This window comes from Papio anubis, chromosome 4, assembly GCF_008728515.1.
Source record: "Papio anubis isolate 15944 chromosome 4, Panubis1.0, whole genome shotgun sequence".
NCBI classification, from domain to species: Eukaryota; Metazoa; Chordata; class Mammalia; order Primates; family Cercopithecidae; genus Papio; species Papio anubis.
The window spans coordinates 114,733,937-114,740,957 of NC_044979.1; the positions used below are offsets into that span (position 1 = coordinate 114,733,937).

A 7,021-nucleotide genomic window follows, 5' to 3' on the forward strand; every position below is an offset into this window, starting at 1 on the left:
TCAGATTAAAAAAAAAGTCACTGGTACTTTAATGGCTCTATTTGTCAGGCCTTGGCCTGCTGCAACATTCCTTGACAACATCACCAACACCAACCTGGGGCACATCACACATATTAAGGGTATTACTTCTGTAACTTGTTTGAATGCTTAGGTCAATACCTAAGACGATCTAAAGAGACAGAATGTCTTATCGAGCCAACCATCAAATGTTCCTGGAAACCACTCAGGATCTCAAGGTAAAGCTCCTGATGACAGTGCCTTTGTGCACCACCACCCTACTGCAGAATGCAGTTGGCCTTGGCTTGTGAACTCTCACCACAGTTTGCCACTGTCAGTTGAAACTGGTGGCACATGCACATAAGGTGATCAGAGTTCCAAGTGGCTATCTACAAGCATGAGCATTGAGAATGGTGAAATATTTGGCGATCCCTTGGACTTAGCTGACAACTCCTTCAAGAAGACACAGGGTCTTCCTTATCTTTGCTTACGGAAAGAAGAGGCAGGTCTAAATCACATATTTAAATCCATATTTATTAAATAGCCCTTGTTTTTCATTTAGGAGATACCAGAAGGGCCCAGGTCCTGGTGCACAGCAAAGCTTCTCATTCTGGAAGCAGAGAACCTGGCACCCAAACCTAGGGCCAGAGGTCTGTCAGACCCATAGGCCAGGCCCAGAACTGGAAATTCCTGACTCCTTCCAGAAGGGCAGCAAACAAGGTTTCAAACTTGCTCAATTAAGGTGCCAAGACTTGCATTCAAATTCAGCTCCACTCATCAGCAGATGTATTAACACAGGCAGGCCTCATCTGTAAAAATGAGAAACACTTCACAGACCTGTTGTGAAAATTAAGTGACATAATTGACACAACTAGGGATTATTACAAACCCCTATTGCCATCAGCGGCAACAACAGAACTGAACCCTACTTACCAACTCCTGAACCCACTCCCACCATGAGCTGAGAGGCCTGTGACCAACCTCAGTGGCAGCCCATGCCCTTTCCAGGGGCTGAAACACTGGCCACTGACCTAAGGTTACTCCAGAGAAAAGACTATGTATGTTGAAACCAAATCACAAAAGCAGTAAAATACCACCCCCAAGAATCAGGGTTCACGAGTCCAAACACTAGACAACTGTTTGTCCCAAAATAGTCTTGTGAGCTCAAAGACAATGAACCTTTCTGGGATTCAATAACCTGACTTACAATACGGGAAGGTCAAAATAAGGTGATGGTTTTTGAACTTTTTCTAGCCAGGTGATTCTAAATAAAACAGGAGTGAAGTGACTTGCTAGGTGAGACCTTCCTGCACACTTACCCCTGCACAGGTTCCAAGGAACAGCCTAGCAGCCACTGAAGGTATCTTCTCTCAGGTCAGGTCCCCTCTAGCTCCGGCATCTCAGGATTGCTGCTGTAGAAACACTGAGGGATGGCAGGTACTCTTGTGCCATGTGCTGGGTCAGGGACACAGAGTGGAGCCACTGGTGAGAGGTGGCTGTCAGGAACTGGCAGCTAACAAGGTCGCCTCCCAGTTTCATGGACACTGGTAGAAAATACAAAATTCCTCGATTAGGGACAAGGGACCATTGATTATTCAAAGCAATAGCAATAGCCAGAGCATCAGCATTTTCTACCACCCTCCCAAGCCCCAGTTCCCATAGGGAAGTCAGAGGCACCTGCCTAGGCCATTGGACTACTACAGGAAAGGAGTGCAGGACTCTACCCTTTCATAACGCACAGCAAGAATGCCTGCTCTCGCGGAGCTTGCAGTGAGCCGAGATCGCGCCACTGCACTCCAGCCTGGGCGACAGAGCGAGACTCCGTCTCAAAAAAAAAAAAAATGCCTGCTCTCTGCTCTGGAAGAAGGTACTACCTCGTATGTTCCAAGGCTGTCTGCTGCACAAACATCCTTGAAAAGATAATAAGGAAAAGGGGTAGCCAGTGCTTTACTCACAAGATTGCTTGAACATGAGACTCAAGGAGGGACCTCAGCAGGCCTGGGGTGTTCAGCAACTGTTCCTGGCCTGAAAAGACAGAATCAGCTGGAAGCCTCTACCTTTAAGAGAGGCGACCCCACCACCCAAAGGAACACAGCTGTGCTGCTTGTGCTATGCCCAAGCCAGCAACACTCTTCCCATCCCAGTCAATTCTTTTTTTTTTTTTTTTTTTTGAGACGGAGTCTCGCTCTGTAGCCCAGGCTGGAGTGCAGTGGCCGGATCTCAGCTCACTGCAAGCTCCGCCTCCCGGGTCCACACCATTCTCCTGCCTCAGCCTCCAGAGTAGCTGGGACTACAGGCGCCCGCCACCTCGCCCAGCTAGTTTTTTTTTTTTTTTTTTTTTTTTTTGTATTTTTCAGTAGAGACGGGGTTTCATTGTGTTACCCAGGATGGTCTCGATCTCCTGACCTCGTGATCCACCCGTCTCGGCCTCCCAAAGTGCTGGGATTACAGGCTTGAGCCACCGCGCCCGGCCCCCCCAGTCAATTCTTTAACACACCTAACACCAAGACAAGAACTTGAAGGCATCCATCTCCTTCCCACCGGCTTCTATATTCCACTCAGGCTGCAGGATGAGAGAGGCCTGGCATCAAACCTGATCTGCTGGTTTGTGGCTGGGCAACCCTGGACACATAATTCTGACCTTGGGCCCCTCATGTGTACTGAATTTAAACACAACCTCATGGTGATACCTCAAATATTTAAAACAAGAATTAAGAGATTTGGCACAAAATAGGTGTTCAACATTAGCACCTTCCTCTTCCATGAGTTTTTCCTTTAAGATGAGTACACATTGACCTCACCCTCCACTAGCTCCTGGGGCACTCAGCCCCTCTGCAGAACTGAGACTTTGGTTCTCTTTGCTTTGCCTTGTAAATATCCTGTTCATGAGTCTCTCAGGGCAGGACTCTTCCCTGTTATTCCTCTCCACTGTTTCAACTCCTACCCTTACCACCTCTCTTGGCTTCATTCTCAACTTTTAAAAGACTTTTGCTTTAAGTGTATAATAAAATAAAATTTGTACTGAGCCTGGAGCATAGCAAACACTCAGAATTCCCTTTACCTTTCACACTAGCATCGTCCAAAACAACTTCCACAGCGACAGAAATGCCATCTAATCAGTGCGGCCCAATATGGTAGCCACTGGCCACCTGTGGCTACTGACCGCCTGAAATGTGGTTAGTGTGAAAATTAAATGTAATTTAATCACGCATACCAAGTGGCTGCCACATTAGATGGGGCAGATCTATATAAGGCCCAGCTCTATACAAGACACCAGATCCAGGAGGGAGCCAGTCATTGTCTGAAATTTCTATAACCTTGCTCTGGATGGAGCAGGGCAAGGCCTCAAACCGTTTCAAAACTGTTCTAGCAAGCACTTAAGGAATGCATAGGGTCACCGCAGACCCAAGCACGCTGGAGGCTTGCTACCCTCATTCACCCAAATCCCCCACACTCAAGGAATCTGGCAGCCCACTCTCACTAAGCACCAGTCCCTGCTGGAGGCTGTGGGAAGAGAACAGAGTTCAATTAGGCACCTAAGCTTGGTTCCAGGAGCCCAGAGCTACTGATGACTCTCAGGGAAAGATCATTTCTGGCTAAGGAAGAAGGGAAGGTGTCTTGGAAGAGATAAACTTATTAAATTATTAAATAGATCAGACAACACGAACTAAACTTCCACATTCTATGACACTACAATTCTAGCATGGCTCTTCACTGTGACCAGAAACGTCCTTATTTATCATCATGTAGTTAATATAAATGCAGCCTTTTCCCCTTTATTTTTCTGTCATGTATCTTACGGCTCAGAAATCACTTCTGAACGAGTAAGACAGGACACATGAAGTAGATTTCATTTTCCCCATGAAATAATGGTTCAGAGAAAACGCAGGCCTAGTTCCAGGAAGGCAGAGTTGGGGTCTTTGCAACGTGATTTACCGGGGCATCTTGCAAAACAGTTGCTGTGACAGTAAGCTCTTCCACTTTGAGACCATCACCTCAGCCAAGGCTCCCACCTAGAAGGGAACAAATGTAGTTAGCTCCAGCTTGTGCCTCTGAACCATTATTCAGCTCTGGCTCCATGCAACGCCTGGCCCACTCTACAGCCTCTCTTGAGGCAGGTCTACACACAACCCCATGCCTTCCCGTGAGGTCCCTCCAGACCACACGTCTCATACCGCCCACTGGGGTCCACCCACGTCATGCAGGAGAAGCCCCATTTCTCTGCTGAAAGAGAAGCACGAGGTTACTTATCATGTAACCCCCGAGTCTCCTCCGGGGAAAATGTTCCGAACGCGCTCAACCCCGTCTTGCGAGGAAGTAGCACGTGTAGTGAAGGCTTGGGTTCCAAGAACTACTGGTGCCCCCACTCACTGCGGCCCAGCCTCCCACGCCGCCCGCCACTCAACCCGATCCCCCACGACCCCTACCTGGGCTCAGGAATGGTCAGGCAACACGTGAGGCCCAGGATTGCGGTGGATGACTATGCTGCAGAACACCGCGCCGCGGCGAGTACGGACTATGGAGTACAGACGCCCACAGCCAAAACTGACGCCGCGCGCTGCGCCGCGCACCTCGACGTCACCGCATAGTCCCGCCCCGAAGCCGTGCGCGGCCCGGGCCACAGCGTTTGGGGCAGATTACGTCACGCTGCCGCGGGCGCTCGCTTGGTGGGGTGCGCTGGGCCGTAGACTTTAGGGTCCTGGGGCTCGACCGCGCTGCGTCCTGAGGCGTCAGCGGAGTCTCTCGACCGCCCTCTGTTATCCTCCTTTAGTGACCAGAAGACTGGAGTTACGTAATCTGCCCCTGCCGCTGAAAGGACGGAGGTCTGACTCCGTGGCCTGGAGGGGCGCGTTGAGCCCCTAATGGGTGGTGCCTTCCTGATGCGGCCGCACAGGAAGGGCCGGGCGGAATCCAAGCACGAAGTGGATGTGGAGCCTTGGGAATGAACAGGAGCCTGCCGGTGGGAAAGATGATGCAGGTGGAAGGGCAAATACAAATTATACATAGGGTTTAATTTTCCCTGCGGAAAATAAGGGACGAGAAACCATCCCCCCTCCCTTTTTCTTTCAAAATTTCAGCATCTCTCCTTTCCAAATGTACTCAAGTCTTTTTCTTCTATGGCTAGGTTCAACTCAGGAATGTTTCTTGGGAGCCATCTCCTTGAAGTGTAATTGTTGGCCGGGTGCGGTGACTCACGCCTGCAATCCCAACACTTTGGGAGGCCGAGGCGGGCGGATTACAAGGTCAAGAGATCGAGACCATCTTGGCCAACATGGTGAAACTCTGTCCCTACTAAAAGTACAAAAATTAGCTGGGCATGGTGAAGCGTGCCTGTAGTTCCAGCTACTCAGGAGGCTGAGGCAGGAGAATCGCTTGAACCCGGGAGACGGAGGTTGCAGTGAGCCGAGATCGCGCCACTGCACTCCAGCCAGGAGACAGAGCGAGACTCCGTTTCAAAAACAAACAAACAAAAAGAAAAGAAAAGGAAAGAAAGAAATGTAATTGTTAAGGGACGAAAGGGCCCAGAGTCCGGTTTCTTAGGAGGACAAAGCCTTAACTTGTCCCCTGACTCCAAATTGCAAAACCTACATAATGCGATGGGCTATCTCCACTTAGCTGTATACAAAAAGTGAGTTTCTGTCTTTGTGTTGCCTTTAGCAGGTTGCATGTGATGTACGGCATCACAATCTGGTTTAATACTTATTCAATAATGGTTTTCTGTCTCTTCTACGTTTGTGGAGAAGTTTCATGGGTTGGGAGGAAACTGCCGTCCACCCCCACCCACCCCCAGGCAGAGGAAAGCACATTGAAAGGTCCTGAAATTGGGAAGGACATGGTTTGCTGGTGATACAGCTAAGTATTACAGTTTGTAGTGTTCTGGAAGGGTCTCAGTGAGGAGCGGGAGATAAGGACTATGTGTTCAAGGGTCTTGAATGTTCAGGCTAGAAAAGTGAGAACGTGGTTCTATAAGTAAAAGCAGAGTAGTGCTTGAAACTTGTATTTTACGTATAGCACCTACTAAATACATTCAATCACCTTACAGTATACAAATTCCATACTTCACTAAATGTCAAAACCCTAACGGACAGATAAGGCAGAACTATTACTTCCAGATTACTAACATGGAAACTAAGGCTCACCCAAACAAGTTAAGTGGTTTGTTCAAGACCTCCTACAACAGCCAGGGCCTGGTGCAGATTGTCCTAGCACAGGGTTCTCTGGTCTGTCCATTCTGCCACTCCGCTATGAGATTGTAATGGCCCAACAGGTTCACCTTGCCTGCTGCCTAGGCTGAACCCATTTATCAAGACAGGGGAATTGCAATAGAGAAAGAATAATTCATGCAGAGCCAGCTGTGCGGGAAACTGGGACTTCTTTTATTACTCAAATCAGTCTCCCCAAGCATTTGGAGGTCACAGTTTTTTTGTTTGTTTGTTTGTTGTTTTTTTTTTGAGACAGAGTCTCGCTCTGCCGCCCAGGCTGGAGTGCAGTGGCGTGATCTTGGCTCACTGCAAGCTCCGCCTCCCGGGTTCATGCCATTCTCCTGCCTCAGCCTCCCGAGTAGCTGGGACTACAGGCGCCCGCCACCTCGCCCGGCTAGTTTTTTTGTATTTTTTAGTAGAGATGGGGTTTCACCGTGTCAGCCAGGATGGTCTCGATCTCCTGACCTCGTGATCCGCCCGTCTCGGCCTCCCAAAGTGCTGGGATTACAGGCTTGAGCCACCGCGCCCGGCCAAGGAGGTCACAGTTTTTAAGGATAATTTGGAGGGTGGGCGGCAGCCAATGAGTCAGGAGTGCTGATTGATTGGGTCAGAGATGAAATCATAGGGAGTTGAAGCTGTCTTGTGCTTGACTGAGTTCCTGGGTAGGGGCCACAAGATCTGATGAGCCAGTTTATTGATCTGGGTGGTGCCAGCTGATCCATCCAGTGCAAGGTCTGCAAAATATCTCAAGCACTGATCTTAGACTTTAGTGATGTTATCCCCAGGAGCAATTTGGGGAGGGTCAGAATCTTGTAGCCTCC

The 7,021-nt window shown here is 49.2% G+C and overlaps 1 long non-coding RNA gene and 1 other non-coding gene across 3 annotated transcripts; both read right to left on the reverse strand.

The window, feature by feature from the left end:
- Positions 1-510: 510 nt before the first annotated feature.
- Positions 511-4,858, reverse strand: LOC101002551. Of its 2 annotated transcripts, none has more exons than XR_644816.4 (5): positions 4,425-4,858; positions 2,495-4,010; positions 1,953-2,022; positions 1,317-1,541; positions 511-806 (listed from the first exon to the last, which is right to left on the reverse strand). It is a non-coding gene; the product is annotated as an uncharacterized LOC101002551 (long non-coding RNA). The 2 variants fall into 2 exon arrangements; XR_160323.4 differs by having other exon boundaries at positions 3,934-4,010; positions 4,425-4,840.
- LOC116274779 lies at positions 3,293-3,425 on the reverse strand. The gene has a single exon (XR_004183554.1). It is a non-coding gene; the product is annotated as a small nucleolar RNA SNORA9 (small nucleolar RNA).
- Positions 4,859-7,021: the final 2,163 nt, after the last annotated feature.